Source organism: Parasteatoda tepidariorum, chromosome 2, assembly GCF_043381705.1.
Source record: "Parasteatoda tepidariorum isolate YZ-2023 chromosome 2, CAS_Ptep_4.0, whole genome shotgun sequence".
Classification (NCBI taxonomy): domain Eukaryota; kingdom Metazoa; phylum Arthropoda; class Arachnida; order Araneae; family Theridiidae; genus Parasteatoda; species Parasteatoda tepidariorum.
Genome location: NC_092205.1, coordinates 18,394,318 through 18,414,836, shown reverse-complemented (window position 1 = coordinate 18,414,836; position 20,519 = coordinate 18,394,318). Strand labels below are relative to the sequence as shown.

The 20,519-nt window shown below is 29.3% G+C and overlaps 1 non-coding gene across 1 annotated transcript; it reads left to right on the top strand.

The window, feature by feature from the left end:
* The first annotated feature begins 910 nt into the window (after nucleotides 1–910).
* TRNAI-UAU (transfer RNA isoleucine (anticodon UAU)) lies at nucleotides 911–1,002 on the top strand. Its single transcript is given in 2 exon segments — nucleotides 911–948; nucleotides 967–1,002. It is a non-coding gene; the product is annotated as a tRNA-Ile (tRNA).
* The last annotated feature ends 19,517 nt before the right edge of the window (nucleotides 1,003–20,519 follow it).

Genomic DNA, 20,519 nt, shown 5'->3' with positions numbered 1-20,519 from the left:
AAACTAATCATGTATCGAAGTTGCTAAGTACAAAAACAAAAATATATCACGATTATAATAAAATAAATAAATCTAAGTAAAACACGTAGATGAGAAGGAATTATATTTCTACGAATTCCATGTGCGATACGGCACAGGATTTGATTAACTTGATGTTAATTAACATTCTAGCTTATGTGGTAAAACTTGTTCACATTTAACAAGCCATTCTGCTTATTAACAATCAGCTGGCGTTATAGTTCACATGTGCGGATATCCGTGATCTTCTTATAGTGCAAGTACCCAATTGTTATGATGTAAATACGGATTCGAGATTTGTTGCAGTCATGGGACTATTTCCCCAAGCTATGCTTCTGTTTATGTGCTCCCTATCTTACTGTAATAATATAATTTAGCGTTACTGAATCACAAAAATAGTGGCGGCTACTTTAGTGTAAAAGAACATTCTTGGTGCAGTGAACACCAAGAGTTATGTATTATTTAACTACACTACTTAGATATAAAGTAGTTGACACCATTTCTGGTGTTCAAATACACGACATTTTTTTACAGTGGAGTGTTTTTTTATTTTTATTTATTTATGTTTTTTTTTTTTTTAAATTTCTCATATAGTAAAAATAATTGGTTTTAAACACTAATGTTCTCACTAAGGCTCCTCGAAGAAAATTAAAGAGATCCGAAACAATGACTTTCAGTTGAGATCTGAAAAAGGGTGCAAAATTTAGCTTAACATAGTGATGCAATAAGAGGAAATTATGAGAAATGACAACGCCGTAATTCTGTAAATAAATCCGTATTCATAAAGTGATGCATTTTTAAATAAAGTTTTTTCGAATATCTTCAACTTAAAGATCTATTTATAGATTACCCCTCCCCCACAGTTCATAGTACTTCCTGAGCCAGATACACGTCCCCAGTGGCGCAATTGGTTAGCGCGCGGTACTTATAATGCAGTGCTTGCGAGTAATGCCGAGGCTGTGAGTTCGAGCCTCACCTGGGGAATGTATTTATTTTTAGAACACATTTGTCTGCATAATCCTGACACATCGTTCATACTCAATCTTATATGAGATTTTAATTTTAGCAAGTAAAATATTTTTGGCAGTTTCTTATGGTCGTAAATTTAATAATTCAGTTTTCATTTGTCCGCTCTTTTACAATAGTGATGTGATGTAAAAATTTTGATACGCTTGCAACAGTAAAATTTGGCACTGTGACAAATAATGGTTCTCACCGTGAATAATAGTGGGCGTAATATATAGTTAAGCTACTTTTAATAATAATAAGTTTCAAGTACACGTTGTGCAATACCTTTCAGAAGGTGATATTCTTCTTTTACTTACAAAAAATAAATAATTTTTCAAAAAATTACTTTTAAATTAAAATTTGTAATTAAAAAAAAAAAAAAATTATGAAAATTATTTTTAAAAATAAAATGTTTTTCATTTTATTCTTCGAAACATATAACTATAAATAGTCATTAATTTGTATTAGAGAATTTAAAATTGTAGAATGAAAAAAAAAATAGTGTATTTTTTTCAAATGAAATTTAAAAGGAAAAAAATTGCAAAAAATAATAGCGTGTAAATGACAAAAAAAATTACACGCAACTGAAATAATTTATAAAGAGTTTTTTCAATAAAAATATCTAAAAAAAAGCATCGATAATTTTCGTGCTATTCTAGCGCCCTAGAGAAAATAATATTTTTTTTAGTTAAGAATTAGACGTTTGAAATATATAAATAAAGAAAAAGTAATACAAGAAATATAGTGCTGCCATCTATTGAATGAAATATATACTAGCAGTTGTAGATAGTATTAGTTAGTTTGCGTTTTCTTCTCAAAGTAGTTGGTCAGACGAGATAATTACACTTAAAACAGTTTCAGAAAAGAAGAAAGCATTAAATTATCTTTTTCAAATGAATCATCAAATAAAAATCAGAAAAAACGAATATTTTAAAAAACATTTAGAATAAAAAAAAAATCCGTTGCTTTTAGACTTAAGTATTTAGATTTTTAGACAGCTCGACATTTATGGTGGGATATAAATATAAATATTAAAGAAATCAATTCTCCAATCTAGCAAAAATAAAACGTTTGCGGATTTCAGCATAATTTTGTGGGCAAAAAGTGAATTTTTAAGAAATATTTGTAGATTCATATCTTTTAAACAAAAGCAAAATTATGTATGAATGTAGATATGTAGATTATCAAATTTTAATCAAACAATTATCTTTAGAAACCAAAATAAAGCTAGATAATATAATTATTAATTTAATTTTTCAAATCCATGAGTATAGTTTTACCCATTTTATGTCATAAGCAACATATCATATTCTATAGTAGTGCCATCTATAAGTTAATTTGAACATTTGAAATGAATAACGCCCTTTTTATGGGGAAGAGGATTTTCTTAACAAATTTAGATTCCAATTTTCGTGAAATAGAGAGGTGAATATAGAATATTAAATTCAATGCTCAGAAATAGGAAATAGAAATTTGTTTCAAAGGATATGAAGCAAAATATAATGTTTTGAATAATTCAAAAAATTTAACTAACTCCTAACAGACGCCTGTATAATATAATATAAATATAAGCCTTTTTCTATACCATTGTTTAAAAAAAAAAATCTAAATTAATTGATTTATTAAAGACACAAAAATTATGAAATCAAAACCTGAAATTGTTTACATACTCGCTAAAATCTAACATGTCTTGCGATTTCATCAATGAAAAAGGGTTTATATACTATTTTGAAAAACTAATATTTTTCTGAAAGGGTAAAAAAAAGTAATAATCAATAATAAAAAAATAAACAGTTGAAAGATTAGACACGATACCGTTAAATGCTTAATTTACTCTATTCTAATTTAGTCTATTATTGAAAGAATATATTTTCTTTGATTTCTTTTATTTAGCATAAATAACTGTTAATAAATGAAACTAGCATAAATAGCTGTTTATTTTTATTTTTTTACAACACATTAAGACAAAATAACAGTAAGAAAGGATGGTCTTGTACTATTTTCGTATTATTTTATTTATGAGCCTAGAAACACGACTCCTAATTTTAACTCTTTTTATCACCAATGCTGCTTATTATTATTTTTATTATTGAAATTTGAAGTGTAGCATTCTATTACACTACTGGGTATACTTACAATCAAAATGCTAGGCGTCTGAAAAGTAAGCAAATTTCAAACAGTCAAATTTCTGGAGAAATATTTTCAAAAGATGCGTTTGATGAATTCAATTCCATTTTTTTTTTCTTACTGATTTGGATTTTTCAGAAAAAAAGTACCCCACTTTGACCTATGGGTTGTTGTGTCATTTCTGTTCACAGATGGCGTTGTGATGATAAACTGTTTAAATCGGAGTTACGTCGAGAAACACAAGTCAGATCGAGATAAATAAATAAAAAGAGACATAAGTGATAATTTTGAAAAAGTTATCTACTGACACCAATCTCTGCCTTCACTCCCCCACCTGAGAAAAAGCGAATTTCAGGTATGGAGCCGATCTTAGGGATGTGGAGTTGAGTTTGGTTTTCTCAAGTAATTTAACCGTTTCCAAATTTTTCAGACCTCCTGTATTTTGCTGTGTAAGAATTAAAATGTAAGCGAATGCAAATCTTTTACTTTACCCCAAGCAGTTATTTATGCTATTACATTATTTCCCCTCACTCGGTTAGTCTTTTTAATCTTATATATCAATAAAAGTCAGAAATGTTCATTATTTTGAGGACTTTTTTTTTTAAATAAACGAAAAACCTATCGTAAGTTTTTTTGAAAGTAGTTTCCAAATGAAATGTTTTATTTAATGCGTCTTCTTCTTCGTCAGCACTACAGTTCAGGACAGGCCGAGATTGTCTCAATAAGGTTTCGCCATCTTGCCCTGTTAGTCACCATTGTCCTCTCTGGAGGTCTTTTTCAACTCTGTCTAGCCACATAATGGGTGACTCTTAGGGATTTCCAAGTAGTTTCGAAAAGGTTCTTGGTTGGTTCGTTGGCATCCAATCTGTAGAGGTGTATTAACCATCTAATGCCAATAGCCTTAATGATAAGAACGATATCTGACTGCAGAAAGAATTTCTTGTAAATCTCGAAATTGTAAAGGGGTGTGCCACCTGTTGTTTTTGTTGACTGCACCAAAAATTCTTCTTCTCATTTTTCTTTCAAGCACCACCAATTTGTTTTCTTCTGATTTAGTGAGAGCACATCACTCCCTCCCATACTCTAATATTGGTCGTAAAAGAATTTATGGATATTTATTTTATAATTTAACGGAGAAGTTGACTTTTTCATTGGCTTTCTAATGTTAATGAGTCTTAAATTTTTTTTATTTTTAAAAATGACCCCAAGAGTTTTTATTGTAAATCTAGGTGCAAATTTACTAAGATACATCTTCACTCACAAAAGTAAAATTCTAGATATTTGTTTTTTATTTTTTTATTTTATTTTATTTATTTATTTATTTTATTTTGTTCTTAACAAACTTTTGATGATTCAGTAGTACCATACCTCTCAAAAAACAGATGAAGGCAGGGTGAAATAGAACTTAATACTTAAAATTTTGTCATCAGAAATTTGAATCTGTAAAACATTACACCTATTTGGTGTCGGAAATTAATAATCAAAATAAAATTAGTAGAAATTAAAGTATGACTTGAATGACAATTTCGGCAGCTGATCAATGCTTTTATGGATTTAAAAGCCTCTTAAGGACCCACATAGTTAAAAAGAAAACTAAAGTATTACTTTGCAAAATGCCAAAGTTTTTAAAGTTCTTATAATAAAATGCCAAGAGGCAGACCCAAAACTGTTTAGAACAAGATTTTTCTGAAATTAAAGTAAAGAACAGGAGGATTGTTGTCTATTAAAGAGTGGATTTGAAAAATCTAGAACCAAGGCTCACCCTGAGCTGTCGTGCTACCAATAATATTGACAAATTCTTAAAATTTCTTCGGGTTTTTGATCAAATTTCCACGAAGAAACAGTTCATATTACAGGTAGACCCCTAGCAGCATATTATGACATTTCTGGGCATGGGCATCTATCTATGCAGTTTAAATCTCAGTGATGTGCCCTAACTCCCCTAGAAGTTTGTCACAACATTTACGTGATCCCCTGTGGTATATAACATTTTTAAACTTGTTCATTTCATGAAGAAGTGTTTTTACAAAAATTGGAAAAACTTGCACAAAAAATTTATTAAACATATCATTAAAAATAAAACAAGCACTGTAGTTTGGAGAGATCGATTGTAAATTGATCGATTGTAGATTGATCTAAGATTTGTTAAAAATATCATACAAAATAAAGGAAATCCCACTATTTTTTTACATTTTAAGGAAAAATTCGCAGAATTTTCTTAAAAAGTTGTCAATCGCAATTTTCAATGAAATGAAGCTTTTATATCAATTTTTTTTTATAAAGTTGTCAATCGCAATTTCTAATGAAATGAAGCCTTTATATCAATATTTTTTATAAAGTTGTCAATCGCAATTTCTAATGAAATGAAACCTTTACATCAATATTTTTTTTTTAAAATGCATCATGTTGTCAAATCGATCATAAAAAGTTTAAATACAATAAATTTGAATGAAACGAAAGTCAAAAATCCTCTTTAAAATCTAAGAATGCGAATGAAAAGGCCTTCGATCAAATATTACACTTTCAAAAAATTCAAAAACGTTGCTATTTCACAAAATTACAGGATTTTTTTCTTATTCAGAGAGATAAAAGGCATATGGTTTGTGTCAGACGAACGTCTTTTAAACTCTTGTCTATCTAAACATTTATCTTTAGATCAGATAAATGTCCTTTAAACTACGATTCGTTCTCTTTGATCATTTTAACATTAAAAACAAGAGTAAACCGTTAAGAAAACCACCCACAATGAATTTCAAGAGTCTTCTTTTATTTCTCTTCAGTGATTTATCTTCAAACTGGTGATGAAATGATAACAACAGCTGCTACTTATGAAATGTTTTGGTAACAACGTCGCTCTCAACTTTTAAATAAATGTTTCCTTAGAATGAATTTCACTTATATTTCTTGTAAAACCTCGAAGAGTGCTAGATTGTTATAAATTCTTCAAAAGTTCCAAAGCTTACAGACTATTTATCTGTTATTGAAGAAGAAAAAAAAAAATGATTAAAAATTATTATTGAGGAATGTAAAGTTTTGAATAAAGTTATATCTTTAAAATATGAGGAGCCAGAAATCGTTTTCATAGAAAATTTAAAAACAATTTTTCTATTCATTTATTTATTTTTTATTGTGAAAACAATTTGACAACAATCATAAATTTCGGCGTTTTTCCTATATCGTTTTCTCGGCGTTTTTCCACTTTAGCTCTTAAGTTATTTTTAATTTTAAGCATTCGTCAAATTTAACGATAAAAAAATTATTTTGCCAAAACGCTAGTAAATTCTGTAAACAGGTTTTCGTAGCCTTGGTAATACTTAAAGGTTATCTTTGCGAATTTAGCCAAATTATATCAGGACAAAATAGAAAAATATTCCTACGAATATTATGGGTCAATATTAATATTATGGGTCAATATTAAGGGGAGATATAGGACCATGTTGTAATACAGAATACCATGATTTTGACTCTCTTTATTTTAACATTATTCAGCACACTATTGTATGTATACATACATAAAGTACCCAGAACAACATCCATTTAACTGATTGATAATAATTATTTAATAGTTTTCGTATAATTTTTCTTAAATATAAGAACTCTAAATTACTGGGAAGGTAATTTTGTTGCGTTATAATGTTTTATTCGCAAATAAACAACGTCAAACATCACGTGATTTCACTTGACTTCCAGACTTATTGCTCCATTTTGCAAGCTCTCAACACCGCAAAAAGTAAAATGGTGCTTACAGCTTCCATTTTTAACTATTAGTAACTATAATAAAAATGAGTCATTTTCTATTTTCCAGATATTATTAATCCTGATGGAATACATTCAAATCTAATTTATGATGCGTTCCATTTACAAACAATATTATTCTATAAAGACTCGTATAACCACCAAAATATTACTACTATCCTGAAGAGATTCAAACCACGTGATCTCTCCAATTGCAAATGTGAATCTCGCCAATTAATCTTTCCACAAACACAGAAAGCCAATTTAAGTTCTGATGATTACGTTCTGCACATCAGTTAAGGGAGTCTCGTGTCTTCTTAAGATGACTCCGGTATTGAAGTCACATGGGGGTGATAAGTCATAATAAGAGGAGCGAGCTAATTTTAACGAGCTGTACTCAAATGGAGTTGTAGTTGTCTCGAGGTTTATGTTAAGATGGATGCTGACAACCTCCTAATTTTGGAGGTAAACTAATGATCTAATTTATCAATATTTACTGTTCTGTTGCGAAATTCAAATGTTGAGTTTTAAAAAATAAGCAAGAGAAAGCTGATATATTAAGAATCGCCTTATTGTTCCCTTTGGTATCATTTCATAAAGTTGTATATCGAATCTGTGATTCAAAACCTTATTTTGGCAATCAGTCATATTAGAATTCTTGTAAGAGGAATCCATCTTTTGATTCCAAATCATTATATTGAACGATAAATAAGATAACGTGGATATATTGAGATAGTGTTTTAGTGTTCCATTTTGTACCATGTCCTTCTGAGAAGGAAATCGAATTTGAGATGCGAAAACTCCTTTTGACAATATATCAGCGATTCTTGGAAATACATTCCGTTCGTTGATTCTAACAGTTAATTTGAATCATCGATTTACTTCATGATAACGAGTATTCTAATTGAAACGGATTAATTGAAGCAGAAAAAGGGATTTTTAACAGAAAAAAGGATTAATTAACAGAAAAAGGGATTAATAATGAATTGAAATGGATTAATAACCGAGGAGATTTTTTTGAATTAAATCACATTAATAATTCGTTTCGTCCAATTTAAAATTCGTAATTGGTGACTCTAATCAATAATTTAGGACATTAAAACTCGATGACATACATGCAATGCAATGTTATGCCAAGTATGCAATACAATGCCTTGAATCAGGAAAATAACTTGTAAAATATGGACATAAACTTGTCTTCAATGTTTCAATGATGAATTTTCGTTGCAATGATGACTTTGAAGCAACCACGCTAGTTGGTGAGCGAAGCGATAAGGCGCGGAGCCTCCAAGCAATATAAAATAAATAAAACACTGTAACCCAAATTTATACACTACACAAAGAAATCGTGTGGTGTGTGGAAGTCAACTATGTGCTAAATTAGTTCTGTTTTTTAGCTGCTGTCGGTCCCTGGTTCAGTGACAGTTGTCCCTATCTCTTTCCCCCTCGTTGTGTACAGCCATACTACATGACATGTAAAATACATGCATATTTTTTTTAAAATTGTCATATAAAATAGAAATATATGCTACTTTTTCATTGAAATTTTAGAATTTTTAAACTTCTCATAGAGCTATCACATGTACCATTGCCTCCTAATGGGGTAAGATCGCGGGTGATTGGATTTTTTTTTAGAAAAAAATCATTTATGAAAAAAAAATCATTTATAAAAAAAAGTAGAATATATCTATGACTTTTCAGGAATGTACAAAGATTAATGTATATTGTACAAAGCTTAATAATTAATGTCTGACAATTTCTAGTTCTAACAGTTTAGTTTCAACTGGGCTTCCTACTTGTAGTAACACCAACTTAACATATACAGCGTATAGTAAACATTAGCATATACTGAACTTTTACAATTTCACGCGGAAGACTAAATGCTTAAAAAAATTTTATATCTCAGAATTCCGGAGATTTTTTTTCTTTTTTCCTTCTTTCTTATTTTCTTTCTTTCTTTTTTTTTAAAGATAAATTATGAAAGGCATTTTCTATGAATTCACAGAAGTTTAAAGGGACGAGAATTTCTTTCACACCATGCAACACATGACATGTTATACCAAATGCTACGTGTTGCAAGATTTTCTTCAGCAATTTTTAAAGAAAGCAGTCGAAAATAAGTAGTTTACTAGGATTTATTATTGTTATTCGAAGACTCTAGACATTTCTTCTGTTTTGTTTAGAAATATTATAAGAAAATTATTACAAAAAAATATTTACATCACATTTTGGAATAAACTTAAGATAAAATGAACACAATACCTCAAAAATTAGCAGAGATTCGATTATAATACGATGCACGCAATATTTTATAAACTCATACAAGACTTCATAAACACGATTTTAACTCGAACTTTAAACTCGGTTTTCATAAGACAAGCACAATAATTTATTAAATAAAAAACGCTATATTTTATCAGATCATAATGCAAAGGTAATAAATTTTGCTTACAGAGCCATGGAAAAGTTGTTTATTTTTTGAAAATTTTATTTAATTTGAGATATAATGCCAAAAAAATGCTTTCAGATATAAAAGTAATTTAATCCATTTTTATACCATTTTGTTGAATTAAATTTTGTGTAAATAAATAAAATTAGAAAAGTATCTGGAAATATCTTATTCCAATAATTCCTTGTGTTTCGATCAAAAAAACAAATGCTTTCTTTAAACGGTTCCTTTTAGTAAGATAAAGAGATTCGTATTTTGTTTCAGACTTTACGAAATTGAATTATGGAATAGTTTTTGTAATACAATTTGTTCGTCTAGCTACTCCATCTCAAGACAAAATTTATTTCCAATTTTTCCTATAATGTATGAGAAATATAAAATTTTAAATATTGTGATACATTAAAATGGATTATTGAAACGAAAATGTTTTATCTGACGCACATTTCTGAAATAGAATTAGATATTTTTATATTTTGTTATCGTAGGTTCAAAATGCAAATGCATTCACACCCCGCTATAATGAATCAACTGCGGAACCAGCTGTAAGTCCGCTGTAAACGATGGTTCTCTGTCTGTAACCAAAATCATTCAAAAAAAATTTTTTCTTTACAAATTGTTTTATTATCGTTGGAAATACTGATTACAATAGTACAGTACATAAAACAATTAACGAACCACCTCGAATAACTTTATATCTAATGATTGGATTCTAGGATTCCATCGTAATGGTTTAAAGGGGTTGACCTCAAATATGCTAGTTAATTAGAGGAGACGATATTTTAAGTTACGAAATCAGACACAAAACGTACTTTCTCTGAATAAAGATATCATTTTTTCGAAGGATTCGGATTTCTGATCCCCAAAATATGGAGAATAGCTGCAATCTGCGAAATATGGTCTCACTAGTTTTGTCAGGAAAGGGTTCATAGTTTGAAATAGATCAAAAATTATTCAAATTACTCTATTTTTTTAAGAGTACTGTACATTTTGCGAAATTTTAAAATTCGATATAATCTTAAATTTCATCAAAGCAATGTATAAAACTGTTTTTTTCCCTTCAATTTAAGTGTATACAATTTGAAATGTATGAAATTGTTACAAAATTTATTGAAAAACTTAAAGCGCGGGGAGGGGAGGGGGAGTTGAAAATATCCATAAACCAAAATAAGAATGTTTGCAGATAAAAAGTTTCAAATACAATTTAATTTCATATGCAATTCAACTTTTTATATGCAATTCAATGTTTGCATATAAAAAAGAGTCATCAAACGCAGATTGAAGTAAGGTTTTTAGCTACCCTGCAAAAGAAAAGAATGTTCAATGTATAATAATGTTTTACATGCTAAATCACTAAAATTTTCTTGTTCAGTATTACTTATGAGAATATTTCGAGAAAATGAATTTTAAAAAAAAAACTCGTCCCAACATTTACAAAATCCCTACTAATTTACGCCATCACGGACTTTTTGTCTGAATAAGTTGAAAAAAAAATGCTACAAAAAATATTTATTGATACTATAAATATCGCATGAGAAAAAATTAAATTTTATTTAATCAATTTTTTTATATATATTTGCGTATTTCGTGTATTTCACCGTATATCGAGAACTTTTTTAGTGAATTGAAAATTTTCTGCACACAATTATAAAATTTGTTTATTCAAAGAAAAAGGCAAAATATAACTTTATTATAGGTTTTTATTATTATTTTATTTCATAATGATCGAAAATATTTTGAATTGTGAGGTATACAATTATTCTCAGCATTTTAAAAAATGTAATTTTGCATGTTAAAATGCAAGTTTCAGCGAAACCAGTCGAATAATTCATGAGAAATCGAATTAAAAAATTAAAAAATTTTTAAATTGAAAGTTACTAAGGGTGGTCTATGCGCACTACATAATTCGTTTTATAAATCGTTCTGCAACTAAATATGTGGAATCGGTCCACAACGAATTTTCCTAACAGAAATTTTTTTTTATACCTAAAAGTTTAATCTGAACGTTAAATAACATTCAAATTATTTTTCATGTGCTGATTTTGTGGTTTTATGTAAAAAATCATCATTACAATTTTCATCATTTTTGGAATTTAGATCTTTGTCTTAGATGCTTCCAAATGGTGTTTCGTGGAACCCTAGGGTTCCGTGGAAGAGTGAAAGAGATTCCGGGTGTAAGTACTTTTTATAATCAACCATAAGTTTTAAAACCTCTGATTATATTTAAATACAACTTTTCATTCATAATTTATTTACACTTTCAATTGTCTTTATGAAATTATTTCATGTAAAATGACAATGAAATGAAAACGGCATTTTTTTAAAAAAATAGTTATATTTCTAATAACAATAAATAGAAAAATTGTTAAAAAAAAGCAGGTATTTATGAAATATTTCATTAGTATTTCCTATCTAACGCTTTTCAAAACAAAACAAAATAATTCTTTAATGAATAAAAATGTTTCCCTAATAACTAATTTCAATATCAGTTTTCATTTCGAAGTAAACCATCTTACCATAGTTTGGCTTATTTTATCGATTCATGTTAACACACCAATAACAAATTCACAACTAGTCTACATATAAATACACAAGTGGGCGACCTTTGTGCTAAAATACAAACTAAGGTGAACAACGTTAAAGAGCACAAAAATATTTTTGTGCTCTTTAACGTTGTTTACCTTAGTTTGTAGTCTACATATAGAACAAAGACTGCAAATTGAATTGTCGGAAATAAGCTTATATATTTTTGAGTTTATTAAACATGCTTAAATGTTTGCAACATTTATTCAAATAACCTGCGAACGGGATATTTTTAGTCCATAATAAATGAACTACCAATTTCTCAGCTATTCATTATAAGCATATAAAGAAACATTTGTTAAATAGTAGTTACGACAGAACCACTAAGAACGTTCACTACAAATGAGTGTAGACTAAATACTAGGCTCGTCACTTTATTTTATAATCGCCGTTGAACAACCGAACCAACTCTGAGTTCACGACCATGTTCAATGATCCATTCAATAGTCTTGTAATTTTAAACCCAATTCAGATGCCAAGGGAACTTCTGGATCAGGTATTAGAACAAACTAGTCTTGGTGGAAAACTTTTTGATTGAACTACCCGCACTGGTTTTATTTGGAAGGGAAAACGACGAAAACCTCCAACGATTAACCAGATGGCAAGGCGATTCTAATATATGAATAGTCTGAGGATATTTTACGTCATCAATGGGGACGGTGTGAGTCGAGAGCAGAATTCATATCAGTCACCGCTGGAATTCGAACCGGCTTCAGCTCATTGGCAGAACACTCTATCTCCTGAGCCAACGTGAGTACCATGTTTGTTATTTTATAACCATTGTTGAACAGCCGATCAATTTTGAGTTTAAGACAACTCAATGATGTTCAACTCCACGGTCTTGTAATTTTGAACCCAAAAGGAAGCTTCTGGAGCAAGTATTGGGAGAAATTCGCTTTCGCAAAGGACTTTTTGATTGAACCAACCCGCATTTGCGTTACATAGGCGAAGAAAATGGCAAAAACCTATCACAGTTAGCCTGACACCAAAGGGGCTCTAATCCATCATCCGTCTAACACTGAGGATATTTTACGTCAGCACTGTAGTCGGTGCCAGCCGGGTGCGTATTTCTTATAGAAAAGCCATCGCTGAGATTCGAATCTAGGTTACTCCATTGGGAGGCGATTGCTTCATCCCGTGAGCCACCACTGCTCTCATGTTCCTTGTATTATATTTAAATTATAGCCGTCGTTGAACAGCTGATCCAATTTTTTGGCTTGCGACTACTAATGTCCTACTCCGTAGCCTTGTAATTTTGAACCCAATCCAGAAGACACGGGAACTCCTGGTTCAAGTGTTAGAAGAAACTTGTATTCGCGGAGGACTTTTCAATTGAATCAACCCTCATTTGAGTTACATAGAGAGTAAAACCATGAAAACCTCACACGGTTAGCTTGACGGCAAAGAAGACTCTAACCCATGATCAGTCTATCACTGAGGATATCATGTTCGTTATAGAGGCGTAAGATTGTACACGCAGAAGAAAAATTAAAATGAAAAACTGAACAGTTTATTTATTTGCTGCTATGAATTTATAATCCTATCTAAGCTCCAATACTATTAGGTGGGTGATCAAATACGTGTGTGGTCTTGCGCTGTCCATATTGAAATTAAATTCTCAAGACATACAAAAAACATGATTCTTTTTTTTGTGTTTCCTTGTTTATTCGATTTCTAAACAAGGAATTCGCTGACACCTATCGCTGTTTTATAGCATAATAATATCATTGAGGGATATAATTAAGGGTTTTTGGAAAAACCTATTATTTATGCTTGACTAAATTCCATTTAAACAAATTCTTTACCAAACGTGTGATATGGTATAACAATAGCAAAGACGTGAATAATTTAGGGCATTTCCGAAAATCTATAATTAAAGCTTTTTCTAAATACATTTGTAATCAAGCATGCGATATGATGGCATAACAATAACATAGATAGGAATAATTTTGAATTACTTCTCAAAACCTATTATTTATACTTGGCTCAAATTTATCTAAATAATCTAAATAAATGTATCTAAAATTATCTAAATAAATTTAGATAAATGAACTAAAATTTATCTAAATAAATTTGTAATCAAACTTGCTATATGATGGCATAACAATAACATAGACAGGGATAATTTTGAATACTTCCCAAAACCTATTATTTATGCTTGGCTAAAATTTATCTAAATAAATACATAATCAAACACGAGCTTAGAATAGCTATACTGGTCTATAGAAAAAATACATAAAAAAGAAAATAAAAGGCAGGAACTATCTGAATGTTTAAAAAGCCCCTCGGATTGTTCTACGCAGCGGAAGTTATTTCCGGAATAACCCAGCAATCAAGTTACGATTCATAAGGCTTCACCCTCCTCCCTGTCTGAATATTCTATACTGAATTGCAGATGGAAAAAAATGAAAAGCTGATGCCCAGGGCAGGGATAAGGCTGGCAGCTTATTCTCTCAGCTGATAATTCGCGAAAGCATTTTGTATGCCGAAAACACCATCTTCCGTCATTTCCTCACCCCCCTCTCTGACATAACTCAAACCTCCCCCACTTTCCAGCAAGAGTCATGCTCAGGAATAGGGATATTTCGGAAAAGAAGAAAGATGGAATATGATTTTATAGATATCAAGCACCCGTATCGTTATGTTGTAAAAGACTACAGAAATTCAAAATGACTAATTTTTAATAATAATGATTAAAACAGCATCCCGGACTAATTTTTAGGACACAGGACGCTATTAAATAAATAAAAACAAGAAAAAAAGAACAACAAAAAAAACCACCAGTTTTTTGCTCTCTTGAGATTACGTAAAATTAATTATTAATTTTAATTCAATTGAATAAGATTATTTAAAATAACAATATTTTGATAAGTTTGAACAAACATAGGCAACTTTATAACTTAGAACACGCGATGAAATTACCCTATTTGATAAGAAAGATTAATTTTAAGAACTTTCGGTTACGATATAATGTTTAGAAACACCCCTCACCCAAAATACCAGTAGCCTCAATATTTAAATTAAGTTAAACCTATACCATGTTTTTAAACAAGTTAAATTTTAGTTGAAAATTGGACTTTTAACTACAATTTTTTAGGCACCAAAGCAATGGGGGTAAACAAGATTTGTTGACCACTAGATGTATGGCTTGTATTTGTTATTATTTTTTATTTATTTATTTTATTTATTGATTTCTAAAATTAATTTTAAATAATTGATCGTTAAGATTTTAATGTTATTACTTAATTGATTTTGTTTTACCTTAAATCACTGTCTTGTAGTCCGCAATGGCAGATGAAAAGTAAAAAAAGAGCAATTCTAAATTTTCTACTTTAGTTAGAGAAACGTAATTTTTTTTCCTAAACAAATATAACTTTGAAAAGTTTTTACTTTTTTTCCTGTTTGATACTTGGACAGTTGTTTATATCGATAAGCATAAAAAATCTGTTTGGAAGTTAAGATATTATAAATTAGATTCTTTTTTCAGAACCACTGTCTCAGAAAATCGATTCAATTTTGAATCAAAATGCAGCTCAAATTTACAACAACTTTAATAAAATGTTAAGTTGAACTATTTGTCTGTTTTGATTGAATTATGTTTCATTTTAAATAGAATCCTGTTGAAACTGGTTTCTGTACAAATTAACCCATTATTTCTGTTTAGGTTGAATCACAATTCTGTTCAGATTGAACATTATTTCAATTCAAGTTGAATAATGCTTCTGTTTAAGTTGAAACAGGTTTCTGTTGAAGATGAACCATGTTTCTGTTTAAGTTGAATCATAGTTCTGTTCAAGTTGAATCATAATTCTGTTCAAGTTGAATCATAATTCTGTTCAAGTTGAATCATGATATTGTGCAATTAAGTTTAAAAATTACAGATATTCTTAGTGGCCTATTTGAGTTGCCAGTATATTTAAAAGATATATTTGAAAGATATAAGCCACTATATTTGCCAAGCGCTAAGTTTTTTAACATTATAGCGAGAATAGTGCAACTGAAAACATAAACATAATTTTAAAAAATGATCTTCTTTTGATGTTTACTAAGACTTTATGTTCAATATTTAAATATTTATAATGTTTTATTAAGTTGAACCAGGTTGATAAGTTGTTTTTGTATTTAAAAGCTGAGTTGTTCAACTTGAACCAGGTTCCTGTTCAAGTTGAACCAGGTTTTTGTTAATGTTGTACCGTGTTTCTGTCCAAATTCAGTTATAATATTGTGTAATCGAGTATAAAAAATATGGTAATTAAATTTAGACCCCTATTTAAGTTGTCAGTATAATTAAAAGAATTATGATTCAGCAAGCTCATAACTTTCTAACATTATTGCAACACTTGATAATAAATTATTTTAGATTTTAATAAATAATATTTTTTATCAGAAGAAATATTTAATTCTAAACTATATTAATAGTTACAGCGTTATAGTGGAGTCTTACTGCAATGAAATCGTTTGGCTCCACTTGAAAAACTCATTATACAAAGGCTAAAGATTTTGGCAGTTACTTGAGAAAGTGTTACAAATTTGTAGACACATTGATAATTTTAAAAGTATATAATAATGAATTTCAAATAAAATTGAATTTTAGTTAGCATGCAATAAATTTATTGAAGTCCTAAATGTTTTGTATAAATAAGATGCTCAAAAGTTAATGCATCAATTCATCAATTTAGATAATTATCTGAACTGGTATGCACTTACATTTGTTTTAAATGAAAAACTTACTTTTTCCACTCACTTTGCACACAAAACTCACTTTGCAATTCGTAATGTTAAACTCTCAGAAAGAAAAAAATTACGTTTTTAATAGTGTGCTGAAAATTGAGTTTCATGCGTTTTATTATAGAAACTTATTTTTATGGTTTCGAATGATTATAGTTTTTATGTCTAATTTGGTTTTGACTTTGTTACGTCTTTATTTCCAAAATCACGGTTATTTTCCTGTTTCTTAATGTTATCCACTACATAGATAAAACTCCATTTATCTGCAGGATATGAAGCATTTAACTGTTCTTTCTCCACTTCTAAGGAATCATAGTTGCATAATTTGTCCTTCTTTTCTTTCTTTCCAATGCTCCAACTAAATGGAAAAATTCCTATTCTCTTCCAAAAAAAAAAAAAAAAAAAAAAAAAAAAAAAAAAAAAAAAAAANAAAAAACGAAAATCACAAATATAAGCGTCTAAAATTTCCAAAACTGGCGGAAATCAAAAAGATAAACATCTGTAAATTTCTAACAACGACGGAAATTAGAAAGATAAACGTTCAAAAGTTTCTAAAAATGACGAAAATCAAAATGATAAACCGTTCGAAATTTACCAAAAATGACGAAAATTAGAAAAATTAACGTCTAAAAGTTTCTAATAATGATGAAAATCAAAACGATAAAACGTCTAAAATTTACCAAAAATGACGAAAATTAGAAAGATTAACGCCTAAAAGTTTCTAAGAATTACGAAAATCAAAACGATGAAACGTCCGAAATTTACTAAAACTGGCAAAAATTAGAAAGATTAACGTGTAAAAGTTTCTAATAATTACAAAAATCAAAATGATAAGAGGTCTGATATTTACCAAAGCTGGCGAAAATTAAAAAGATGAACGTCCGAAAAGTTCTTATAATTAAAAAAATCGAAAGGGCATGAGCTTAAAAATTTATAAAAACGAAGAAAATCGAAAAGTAAACGTCTGAAAAATTTATTTTAGGGAGATAACTATTTCTAATGCTACGTTTCGATTAAAAATTTCATTACTGAGCGATATTTTCTGTTAGACACTAATAAATTATTATTTGAAGACACTTAGAAACTAATAAAAAAAAGTAGTAGAATTACACATTCGTTCAAATAGTTCATTTATTCTTTTGTAATTTTATAGCTTTTTAAATATCGTACATTTCGTGACTCTCAATTCTTTTCACATAAATGTCATAAAATGTTTTTCAATTTTTTTTGCTCTCATTTATTTATCTATTTGTATCTAGTCATAAAAAGAGGGAATAAAATAAATGCTAACTCAGTAATATTTTCACAAACATGTTTCTTAGAAACATCAAACAAATTTACGCCCCAACTCTCTTGAATAAATAAATTCCTCGGTTATTTACCAAAACTTTCAACTCATAAACTTACTGGTAAGGAGTTAACGACATTTTATGGCTCGATATTATTAAAGAAATCGGAATTATTCTTTCAAATGCAAATTCAATATTTTATTTATTATTTATTCCTTTATTTATTTATTTTATACATAAGTAAGCACGAAAAGCTTCTAAAAACTGATGAGTATGTATTTTAAAATTACTTTTCTTCGTCTTCTTTTTTACATCTCTACTTATTCGGTTGGTTTCATTCGGTTTAAAAATAAAAATGAGATAAGAAATATTTTCATTTAAGGGTAAGGAATCTTTGTTGCTTATTCCTTTTTATTTCCAAATTTAAAAGTAGATGTCGTAGATTAATTGAAAAATCAGACTCAATTTAAATGTCTCTCATTGCATTGCGCCAGGCTAATCGTAAAAGTGTTCAGTATTTTCAAATCTGCCTATTCCTTAGGCTTATTACTAAGGCCCGGATTTTGATGACATTTGCATTTTTTTGCATTTTTGGACATTTTTTATCCTTTAGAGCATTTTTTTAGATTTATAGGGCATTTTTCATTAAATTTTTTGGCTTATTTTGCATTTTAAGACATCTTTCCAATTTTTTGTTAATTTTTTCCAATTTTTATCATTTTTTTATTATTACACTGGCTTCCAAACAGTGAAGAAAATCTCTAGGATATTAACAGATGAAGCAACATCTTTTCAAATTGAAGAAGATTTGTCAGTAAGTGAGACCGTCTTTTTCAAGTATGCACCAATAACATCAGTAGACGATGAAAGAAGCTTCTCCAGGTATAAAAATTTACTTTCAGACAAGAGACGCTCGTTTACATTTCAAAATATCAACAAAAAAAATTAAATAATCCAATGCAATTCTGATATTTAGTAATATTATGAGATGGAAGTTGTTATATTCATTAAAGTTTCTATACAAAATGAAAATGTTTTGGAGTCAATATATTTTCCTTTTTTTTGTTATTTTAGGATATAAAACATATTTTTCAAACTTTAATGAACGTAGAACAAGTATTGCATTGCTTTATATTTTTTGAAATAACTCATAATAATTTTAAAGAGTAAAACATTGTTTTAGTTAAATATTTTTACTTTAATTAAATCATGTCTTAAGGCATTTTTAGCGCAATTTTCGCATTTTTCGCACTTTTTAAGGGCATTTTTGCATTTTTTAAGGGCATTTTGTGCACTTTTTAAGGGCATTAATTGGGATTTTTTAGGTCATCAAAATCCGGGCTCTACTTATTACAGTTCTCTACTGTAGGCTTAAATTTTAAGGCTTTATATAATATAATTTGAAGCTAATTAAGTAATGTGCAAAGATTTACTGAATTAGAATAATTTTTCTTCCGTTTATTTAATATGGTAATTTATGTTTAGCTATGGATGATATATTTCCAATGAACAATATCTTTCCTAAGTGCTGATTGAAGGTTGATATTAAGTATGCTAAATAATTTATGTAGGCTGCCTTATTAAATTACGAAATAAGGCACAAAAACGTACTTCTTTTTACAATGGATTAGGAATTTTTTAATGAATATCGGACTAAGAACAAGTTTCTTCAAGAGTCAGGCAAGGTTGGTTACCTGAAATTTTTGATTTTTTTGTAATTTTCAGCATATGTTCTTTGTGTAACGTTGTTAGATACGTATTTTTTTCATTTCTGCAAACAAACAACAAAAAATTTTTTCTCGAGGTTTTTGAAGATTGGTCTGCCTAAATTTCGAGAAAAAGTTTTTTCTGTCAAAACTGCAGATCCTCCGAAATTTTGAGAGAAACGCATGTGCATTACGACAATAACAAATTGTAATTGTAGTGAAACACGACACTTATTGCATGTTTTACTACACTTATTGTATGTTTACTACATTTAGTATTTACTACATTTAGTAGACTTATTGTATGTTTTACTACATCCACACATGGCTCAGGGGAAAGAGCATTCGCCTTTCAATGAAGCGAACCGAGTTCGGATCCCAGCTATGGCTGGTAGATACGAATTCCGCACCCGGCTCGCACCGACCACAGTGGCATAAAATAGCCTCAGTGGTAGACGGATCATGGGTTAGAGTCCCCTTGCCGTCAGGCTAACCATGGTAGGTTCTCGCGGTCTTCCTCTCCGTGTAACGCAGATGTGGGTTGGTTCCATCAAAAAGTTCTCCACGAAGGCAAATTTTTCCCAATATTTGATGCAGGAGTTCCCTTGTCTTCTGGATTGGGTTCAAAATTACAAAGCTACGGAGTTGAACATTAGTAGTCGTAAACCCAAAATTGAGTCAGCTGTTAAGCGACGGATATATATATATATATAAACTATTGAAACACAAACACTTCTAGTGGATCTTAATAACAAAGGTCATTAAAAATTCGTCGTAAAATGGCTATTTGCTTAAATTTTGACCCGACCAGTACAAACATTGAACCACGAAGATAAGTATTTCTGTTAATGAGTAGTACCTAAGAAATAAACATATGTG